We start from the raw sequence: 11,278 nt of genomic DNA, 5'->3' as shown, positions 1-11,278 counted from the left end.
GAGAACAGCGCCCAATTACTCCCGTCACCCTGGCCTCTGGCCGCGCTCCGAGCTGACCGAGCCTGTGACCGGTTCAAGGTAACCCCGAGCTGAGGGCTCACTCCTTGGCTCTGTCTCTGTAGCTGGCTTCCCCGTTCTAATACCTGTAAGCTCTGCGACACGCAGACACCCCCAATCCTTCTGTGACCCTGTGGGACCTGAGGCCACGCTGACCCCGTGTGGGCTTCACCCTGCTTAAGCTTCTGGAGCGATGTCCCTCAGCGGAGCAGACTTTTAAGTCCTGATTTTGTGCTCTATTGCTCCGCTGCTTGCCAGTAGCTGGCCCCTCCCCCCGCGGTCTATCTTCCTGTCCCTTTGGATTCACTTCTCCACCAGTCCTACCTTTCAGAAAGTGGTTGATTTTCTGTTTCTAGAATTGCTGTTCTTCTTCTCTTTGATCTCCCATTGGATTTGTAGATGTTTGCAACCTTTAGATAAGCTATCTATCTGATCTCCTGCTATTTGAAGTAGTCTCAGCCTGCTACTTCTCTGCCATCTTGACTCTTCCTCTCCATTTTTAGTGTTTAAAAAAAAAATGTCTGTTTTAACATCATACTTTTGAGGCCATCATTTTTAATTTAAATAATTTAAACATATTTAGAACAATTTTAAATTTAGAGAAAAGTTGCAAGGATAGTACAGAGTTTCTGTATGGCTCATGCCATTTGCCCTATTGTTAGCATCTTACATCGTGTGGTGTATTTCTCAGACCAAGTGAGCCAGTGCTGATACATTACGATTAGCTATCTCCACATTTTATTTAGATTTATTTTATTAGATTAGATTTCAACAGTTTTTCTTTAATGAATAGGCTTATCCAGGTTATCTTTTTTTTTTATTTATAGTCTTGCCAGTTATTGATTTATTGTCCTTATGCTCTTTATTTTCCCAGGAAGCTTTCTGTAATTATATCATAAACAAAGAAGGCAACTGATGAGATTCTTGTACTTAGAAAAAATGGTGAAATCTATTTTTCAGTGCAGTCTATTTCTTCTCAAGTAAGTAACTTTTTCCTGTCCCTATCAGTCTCTTCCAATTCTTTCTTCAGGTATATGGTTTATCATCTGTAAATTCCATCTTGTCCTGCAGTCTGATACAAATGTTATCATGGTTATCTATAGTGGTAAGAGTGTGTGTGGGAATGGGAAATCTAGGGTAATAACAAGGAGTCCCCACATTATTCACTGTGCTATAGTATCACTCTCAATCTTGGGTCCAGTTCTAAAGACTAAGGTTGTTCTGAGACCAAATCCTGCTCCCAGTGCCCACTTACTGCCCTAGTCCTGTCCCCTTGTATGAGCCTTTTTACTGTTTGCAGTTTCCTCATATCTCTATGTTGCTAAAGATGTTGCTTCCTTTACTAGAATTGTTTACCCACTTCTTGCCTTTAGTACTCAGATTAAGAGTCTTGTCTTCTTGGAAGTCTTCTCTGATCTTATTCTTGTACAGTGTTATTAATTGGTCCTCATATGAATTCTTGTAACATGGTGTGCTTATCTTTAATGAGCACAACACTCAGCATATCTATTGCAATTTCCTTCTCACTAATTGGGATACCCCATCATTTAATGGTCTTTGAATCTGGAGGATCTGGCACAGTGCCCAGCCAAGAATAAATGCTTGATAAATCTTTCTTTTTTTATTTCCAAATTGAGGTATAATTGACAATATAACAATGTGTAATGTTAAGTTATAAAACTTGTTAATTTGGTATTTATCTATTGCACCATGATACAACCATAACTTTGGCTTACACGTCTATCACATGAAATTATCATTTCTTTTCTGTGGTGAGAACATTTAAGATCTAGTCTCTTAGCAGGTTTAAAATAATTATTGACTATAAGCACCATTCTATGCATTATATCCCTAGAATTTATTCATCTTCTAATTGCAAGTTTGTACTCCTTCACAACAACTCTCAATCCCCCCCCCCCTTGGTAACTACCATTCTACTCTCTGTTTCTATAAGTTCGGCATTTCAGATTCCACATATAAACAAAATCACCCATTTGTCTTTCTCTGTCTGACGAGATGTGTTTTTAAAGAAAGGAAAATAGGAAGTGAATGAAAAAAGGAACTGAGGGAAGAGGAAAGGGAAGGAGGAAGGAAGGAAAGAGCACAAAGATAAGAGAGAGAAAGAGAGAAGCACAGACAGATTTTCATCTCAGAAAGAATTTGGGTGGGAGTTTATTAAAACAGTACTTCCACAGTTGGCCATTCCTTGTCTAAACAGCCCATTTATTTGTAACTTAGAGAGGTATAGAACAATAAATTGTTGCCGACAACAACAAAAGAGTACTTCTGTGCTGCAACATGAAAATCCTTTCTGCCTTACTGAGATGAACGCTATTAGAGTTACTGTATTTCTCATTGTTGAGGTTATGCCTCTCAAACACACAGAACTTCAGGTACGACCTGGAATTTCAGGCTGTAATTCAGTAACAATTTTCTACTAGATCACAGAAGTGTAATACTCAATTCTTGTCAAGATCCCTTGACCTAAGTCCCTTAGAAACTCATTCATGTCAATATAAGACTGAGATATTATCTTTACTGTGTCACCGATTTTAAACACTTTGCTTCTGCCCATTTTTTGATATGATTATCTGTTTTGTGTGTGTTGAGTTTGAGGAGTTCTTTATAGATCCTGGATATCAACCTTTTGTCTGTACTGTCATTTGCAAATATCTTCTCCCATTCCATGAGTTGCCTCTTTGTTTTGTTGACTGTTTTTTTTTTTTTTTTTTCCTGTGCAGAAGCTTTTGATCTTGATGAAGTCCCAAAAGTTCCTTTTCACTTTTGTTTCTTTTGCCTTTGGAGACATATCTTGAAAGAAGTTGCTGTGGCTGATATCGAAGAGGTTACTGCCTATGTTCTCCTCTAGGATTCTGATGGATTCCTGTCTCACATTGAGGTTTTTTATTCATTTTGAGTTTATCTTTGTGTATGGTGTAAGAGAATGGTCGAATTTCATTCTTCTACATATAGCTGTCCAGTTTTCCCAGCACCATTTATTGAAGAGACTTTTTTTCCATTGTATATTTTTTCCTGCTTTGTCAAAGATTATTTGCCCATAGGGTTGAGGGTCCATATCTGGGCTCTCTACTCTGTTCCACTGGTCTATGTGTCTGTTTTTATGCCAGTACCATGCTGTCTTGGTGATCACAGCTTTGTAGTAAAGCTTGAAATCAGGTAACGTGATGCCCCATTTTTATTTTTGTTTTTCAACATTTCCTTAGCAATTCGGGGTCTCTTCTGATTCCACACAAATTTTAGGATTATTTGCTCTAGGTCTTTGAAAAATACTGGTGGAATTTTGATCGGAATGGCATTAAAAGTATAGATTGCTCTAGGCAGTATAGATATTTTAACAATGTTTATTCTTCCGATCCAAGAGCATGGAATTGTCTTCCATCTTTTTGTGTCTTCTTCAATTTCTTTCCTGAGTGTTCTGTAGTTCCTCGAGTACAGATCCTTTCTCTCTTTGGTTAGGTTTATTCCCAGGTATCTTATGGTTCTTATTCCCAGGCTATAATAAATGGAATCGATTCTCTAATTTGCCTTTCTGTATTTTCATTGTTAGTGTATAAGAAAGCCACTGATTTCTGTACATTGACTTTGTATCCTGCCCCATTACTGAATTGCTGTATGAGTTCTAGTAGTTTGGGGGTGGAGTCTTTTGGGTTTTCCATATAAAGAATCATGTGATTCTTTATATGGATCTGCGAAGAGAGAGAGTTTGAATCTGTGAAGAGAGAGAGTTTGACTTCTTCATGAACATACACTTCTCCAATGAAGACATACAAATGGCTATCACACACATGAAAAAATGTTCATCATCACTAGCCATCAGGGAGATTCAAATTAAAACCACATTGAGATATCACCTTACACCACTTAGAATGGCCAAAATTAGCAAGACAGGAAACAACGTGTGTTGGAGAGGATGTGGAGAAAGGGGAACCCTCTTACACTGTTGGTGGGAGTGCAGGTTGATGCAGCCACTTTGGAGAACAGTGTGGAGATTCCTCAAGAAATTAAAAATAGAGCTTCCCTATGATCCTGCAATTGCACTACTGGGTATTTACCCCAAAGATACAGATGTAGTGAAAAGAAGGTCCATCTGTACCCCAATGTTTATAGCAGCAATGGCCATGGTCACCAAACTGTGGAAAGAACCAAGATGCCCTTCAATGGACGAATGGATAAGGAAGATGTGGTCCATATACACTATGGAGTATTATGCCTCCATCAGAAAGGATGAATACCCAACTTTTGTAGCAACATGGATGGGACTAGAAGAGATTATGCTGAGTGAAATAAGTCAAGCAGAGAGAGTCAATTATCATATGGTTTCACTTATTTGTGGAGCATAACAAATAGCATGGAGGACAAGAGGAGATGAAGAGGAGAAGGGAGCCGACGCAAGGCTCTCTCTACCTGTGGGTCTCATTTCACTGTAGTAACTTTCTTCTTTATCCCTTGTTTCTTTATTTATCTGCGTCCATCCACTACTTTCCCACTGGATAAGGCTGTGTCTGTGTTCAATACTACCATCACCCCAATGTTAAACCCACTCATCTACACTCTGAGGAATGAGGATGTAAAGAATGCCATGAAATGGATTTGGAGTCACAAGCTCTCCTTGAAGGAAAAGCAGAAGGGCTAACTCATCAGAATGGCGGAATCAGAGAATTAGCTGATACCTTAAATGGTCTGTAACTTATTAATGATTTTAAGGAATAGGCTCTAAAATTCAACTACATTGTAGCTTTCATTGAACAGGCAATAATTTGAGACTATTTTCTTTTTCTGTCTTTAGGTGGGCTAAACTTAGACCTCTCCATGTTGTCAAGGTTTATCTTTTCTTACTTTTAGAGTAGGAGAATAAACACTCTAACTCAGTATCTCATTTAACTGCTATAGACCCCTTCAACTCAAATTAAGCTTTCTTAATCTATAATGAATGATTAAGAATGAGGTTACAAGAGAAAGATACCTCTGAGGAACCTGACCATTTCTCTCTCTCTCTTTTTAAAAAGATTTTATTTATTTGACACACACACACAGACAGCGAGAGAGAAAACACACAGGGAGAGTGGGAGAGGGAGAATCAGACTTCCCGCTGAGCAGGGAGTCCGATGTGGGGCTTGATCCCAGCTAGCTAGGATCATGACCTGAACCGAAGGCAACCACTTAATGACTGAACCACCTAGGTGCCCCTGACCATTTCTCTTAAAAACAGAAATGTATCTCCCCAGAAACTGCCTCCTTGCTCCCTCCCACCTTCTCTCCCTTCTTTCTCTTCCTCCTTTATCCTTTCCTTCCTTTCCTAGTCTTTCCCCACAAATATCACATAATATGGTAGGGGAAATGGATTCATAAAGAGATAATGAAAACACAATACAACAAATACAGAAATGCATACATAGAAATATATACTGCATACAATTAAGAGTTTAGATTTATGTTCACAAACTACTCAAAGTTTGGTCTCTATAGAAGTGGGAAAAAAGGAACATTTAACATATTTTGGTGTGGAGCAATATTTTAACTTATTGTAAAATTTGAATACTCTATCAACCCAGTAGTATATTATTTTTACTGAAAGTTATCCTTACCTTTGTTTTTGCAGTACACAGAATAGATTCATTAAAGCAACTAAAATGAATTGACATTTGAACTATTGAAATGACTAAATCAAAAAGAAGTGTTATAAATTTTTGGTTGAAATTACTTCCAATTTTTAAAAAGGACAAAATGGATACTTTTTTGTTGTGTTCTTTTTTTTTTATAAATTTATCTTATTTTTTAAGATTTTATTTATTTATTAGAAAGGGCAAGCATCAGCAGGGGAGCAGCTGGCAGAGGGAGAGGGGGATGCAGGCTCCCTGCTGAGCAAGAAGTCAGATGTGGGGCATGATCCCAGGACCCCAGGGTTAGTGATCTGAGTGGAAGGTAGACATTTAACCTACTGAGCCACCCAGGTGCCCCTTCTGTTGTAAGATCAGATTATAGCTGGGTAGCCTCTGTCTTTAGAAAAGGCAACTTTATTTTGAGGAACTTTTTAGATCTTTTTTCTTGACTCTCATCTTTCAAGAATTCTGCCTTGGGGGCCCGGGTGGCTGAGTGGGTTGGGCCTCTGCCTTAGGCTCGGGTCGTGATTTTGAGGTCATGGGCTTGATCCCCACATTAGGCTTTCTGTATGGCAAGGTGCCTGCTTCCCCCTTCTCTCTGCCTATCTCTCTGCCTACTTGTGATCTCTCTCTCTGTTGAATAAATAAATAAAATCTTTAAAAAAAATAAAGAATTCTGCCTTGATTAATTTCATCCACCGTTTATTTTCTGTGCACCTTAAGCACACCTCAGTATAGTTTATAAAATGGTATCAGACACATTTTTTTTTCTGGTTTCATTCTTTTAGTGCATTTTATCTCATTTCTACAACTTATAAGGATATAAATAATGTATCTTGCTTCTTTTCCACCCCTCATATTTGGCACAGTTCTGGATGCACAATAGATTCTTGTGAGAGTCTACGTGTTGTAAACCCAGTATTTGTTTCTCCTTTTTCCCCCCCTCAGTAACAGAAACTTGACCCCACTGAAATGTTACATTTACCAGTCTCTCCTTTTCACTGAAGGTGGATACTATGAGGTTGATAGTAGTTGGTGAGTGAGACTTTTGAAAACTCTTTAAATGGTTTCTCTGCACTCAGGCTTTCCATACCTGATCACCACTAACATTTTGTTGCATTTCCTTATAGTTATTTTCCATATTACCTTTCCTCTGTGAAAAGGGATAAAACTATCCTTATTATTAATACCTATTTAAAAAATAAATATATTGAACTTATATTTAAAATTTTGGTCTACATTAGTTTTCTCTTTCCCCCCTAAGATCTAAGTAAGACAACAACAAAAACCACAAAGGGGAAATACATTTAGACTCACAGTAACAAAGAAAACAGGACCGAAGTTAGATTCTGCAGACAAAAGATCACAACAGATGTTTGGAAAAGAGAAGACAAAGGTGTGGTAATTGATTTGGCTGGGTAGAAAAGGCTAACACTGAAGGAGCAGCTGAGGGGGAGACTGAGGAGAAATAGAAAGATTTATCTTCCAGAATCCTTGACATGTTTGAGATACCAGGACACAAGGTAAAGGAGATTGTGAACTTAAATTATTTTAGAGAAAAGTCTTTCACTTTCTACCTTTGGACATCACAAATAGAATGGCTGCCTTTGTGTTAGAACTATGGCCAGCAGCCTATTGATTAGTAAGATCTGCTCTATCGATCCAGAGCATTTGGGCAGAATTTTGGTGCTGAATTCTTTAATACACATGAGATAGTTGGGATAAAAAGTGAGACTTTTGGAAGACCCAAAGAAATTTGGTGGAATCTGAGATGATGCAGAAAAAATTCACTTTGGAAACCACTGATATCTTCACATTGATCAGATATAATATTTGCAATCATGAAATGAGAACATGATACTTTAAAAAATGAACAATAAAAAATTAGTCTTGGAAACTAAATAAAATAATAAATAAAATTAAGATAAATCAATAGAAGGTTGAAAGATTGAGTCAAAGAAGTTCTCCATGAAAGTAGAATTTTTAAAAATCAAAGAAATGAAAAATAGAAAATACATGAAAAATCTAGGCAAGAGGTAAAACATTCAACTCATATTCATCCCAGGAGAACAGAGAGGACAGAGGGGAAGAATTTAAAAGAAACATTGAAAGGAAAACTCATAGCAGGAAGATTTAAGTCTACAGATAGAGAAGATGTACTCAGTGCCCACCCTAGTGATGAGAAAACAATAATTAAGGCACATTATTATGCAATTTTATTACCTTAGAGATTGAGAAAATTATTAAGTTATTGAGAAAGACAAAAAAATATAGATCACAAAAATATATAAAATGCAAAAAGCATTAAAGTATTCAATAATAACACTGGGTCCTTCAATATGGTAGAAAAGTTTCTGAATCTGTTTTCAGCCTAGAATTCTAGACAGAACAAAACCATCAATCAGGTATGAAAGTAGAATAAGACTTTTTCAGCCATGGAAAGATTTTCAAAATGTACTTTATAAGTATCCTTTCTTTGAAAGTATGGGAGGATATGTCCCAGCAAATGCAACAAAAAGGAAGAGACAGGTTCAAGAAATCAGTGTAGGGGTTACCCAAAGCATTTTTTTTAACAGTTTAGTTTTTTTATTTTTTTCCTTTATTTTATTTTATTTTATTTTATTTTATTTTATTTCTTTTCAGTGTTCCAAAATTCATTGTTTATGCACCATACCAAGTGCTCCATCCAAAGCACTTTTAAGATGAGTACTGTGTAGCAGGCATAGGGGGTGATAGAAATATATGGATGAAAGCAGAAGGATAGAAGCCCCAGGAAGGGAGGCTTCAGAAAACAGAGAGGAAAGTGGGAATTTATATTATCTAAGATGATGATGGAACATGACCCATGTATCATTCCAAGATATTGTTTCCTTATTTATTTTGTGTCTGAATGATCTATTAATGTAAGTAGAGTGTTAAACTCTCCTAGTATTACTGTATTTGCACCAATTTCTCCCTTAGGTCTGTTAATATTTGTTTTATGTATTGAAGTGTTCCAGTGTTGTGTGCATAGATATTTCCAATTATTATATCCTCTTGTTGGGTTGATACCTTTATCATTTTGTAATATCTTTGTCTCTTATTACAGTTTTGTTTTAAAGTCTATTTTGTCTGATATAAGTCTTGTTACTGAAGCTTTTTTTTTTTAATTTTCTGCTTCCATTTACATGTTGAATGTTTTTCATCACTTCACTTTCAGTCGGTTTGTGCCTTTGGGTCTGAGCTGAGTCTCTTTTAGGCAGCATATTGATAGGTCTTGTTTTTTTTCATCCATTCTACAACTGTATTCCACCAGAAAATGAAAGAGAAATAGGCTGGTTAAGAGACCCATCAAATTAAGAATTGCTTTCCTTAAGTCATGTCATTCTAAAAAATGCTTTCAGGATCAGTCCGCCCTAGGATAGCATTTGACATCTATTCTAATTCCTAAAACACTAAATATCTAGAGAACTAGTTTAATATTAATAAGCTCTCTACCCAAACCTACTACAATTAGTTCCTTTTTTTTTAATCCTCTAATATGCTTTGCCTTGATTAAAACTTCCCAAATTCATAGGATTTTCTTGCCATATTGTTGTCTGGGTATTTACTCTACAATATTGTTGATGAGAAGACTTGGGAAGAAAGCAAGTAAAACAAATAATGATCATTTAGCCTAATTTGATTTTATTTGTCCCTTGTTAGTAAATGAAGAGATTATGTTCTGGTGAGTTTATTTTTAGCCTCGACCTGTTAATATATTTTATATGCATGTGTATTTTATTGCCCCCTAGGTCCCCAAAACTTTTAAAGACATTTAAAAAATTTTACTGGTATGTAATTGACATATAAAAATTGTTAATTTCATGTGTACAAAATAATGACTCAATATTTGTATGTATTGCAACATGATCTCTGCATAGGTCCAATAATACCCATCACTATCACCACACATAATTACAAGGGGTTTTTCTTGGGCAGAAATCAAATAGCTTTCTCATCACTGGATGAGGTGGGATACAATAGGTCAGAGAACCAGTTGTTGGGTGAAGCACTGGGTGTATAGTTGAATGGGATTATTTAGAAGTTTCTTTCCGGTCTTAAGAACCTGTGACTGGATGATATGTAAACTTGTTGCTTGGTAAAGATGGTTCAGCAATGATTATGCATCATTTGGCAAATGTTATCCTGAGTATGGCCATAATGCCTGTAAGGAAGGATATCCAAAACTTATCCATAGAGATTTTGTTAGAAAATTGACATGCTTAAGTCCCATCATTCATCTTCTGAATTAGAATCTCTGGGTACAGGGTTCAGGGCAAGGATAATTTATAAAAAGGTGCTATTGATTTGGTATATACTAGTTGAGAATCAATGATGTATAGCAGTAATTGAAATGGAGAGGTTAATTAGGAATTTGAAGAAGACAGAACACATTATCTGTGAAAGACCTACCTACACATTAAAATAAGAAATGTATAGGATCTTAGATATAATGTATTCAGCAAACTATAGGTATTATACAATAAACTATTGAAAGTAGAAATCTGACATCATGTTCTAGTTCCTTCTTGTGAAATTAGTGCCTATGATAATAACATAATCATCTGTTTTGTTTCAGGATGCATTTGTTTATAAAACATTTTTACAATGTCTCGACTATACTAGTGCTTTTCTGCATGCCCAGTGTTCTTTTACATAGGACATTCTTTTTGTATGGGTGATTCAACATTTGCTTATAACTTATGTTAAGATAGTCTTTGTCATTGTATTGGTGAGAAAGCCTACTTTTCCTGCAACACACTAACATTTCTGCTTCACGATTCAGTAATATCTGTATTATCTTGATTCAGTAATATCTGTATTATTGGTGTACTCTATACTCTGTCACTCTCTAATCTGAGTGTGCATTGTTTTGACTAGTTAACTCTATTCCAATGTCTATGTTTACAGTTACATTATAGTAATTGGGAATTTCTTTTGGACAGAAAATTAACTTTGAAATTGGAGCCTATACTGAGAACAGATTCCCTGTGGACAAAAGCATGAAATACCATAATGATGAAGAAATTTGAGTGTTTACTTTTGTTAGGCTCCCTGACAAGCAGATTAATTCACTTAGTCTTTACTGCAACACTATGAAGAAAGTTCTATTATTATTACATCTTTAAATATGAGGTAATGGAGGCACACAATAAGTCATGCAGGTAGGTGAAGCCAGAATTTGAATTCAAGTTGTCTGCTTTTTTTTTTAAAGATTTTATTTATTTATTTGACAGAGATCACAAGTGGGCAGAGAGGCAGGCAGAGAGAGAGGGAAAGGCAGGCTCCCTGCTGAGCAGAGAGCCCGATGTGGGGCTCAATCCCAGGACCCTGAGATCATGACCTGAGCCGAAGGCAGAAGCTTAACCCATTGAGCCACCTATGCGCCCCAAGCTGTCTGGTTCTTACCACTATCACACGCTGCCTGTTAACTCCAACATTATTTGTAATTATCTGCTAACAAGTGAATTAAGTAGCCTCTGTGCTGAATGTTTTTGAGCTTCCTGATCAACCCCTGATTTTAGCCACACACACACACACACGCACGCACACGCGTGCGTGCGTGTGTGTGTATATAT

Source organism: Lontra canadensis, unplaced genomic scaffold (genome assembly GCF_010015895.1).
Source record: "Lontra canadensis isolate GAN:19392208 unplaced genomic scaffold, GSC_riverotter_1.0 scaffold12, whole genome shotgun sequence".
Classification (NCBI taxonomy): domain Eukaryota; kingdom Metazoa; phylum Chordata; class Mammalia; order Carnivora; family Mustelidae; genus Lontra; species Lontra canadensis.
This window is presented reverse-complemented; position numbering follows the sequence as displayed.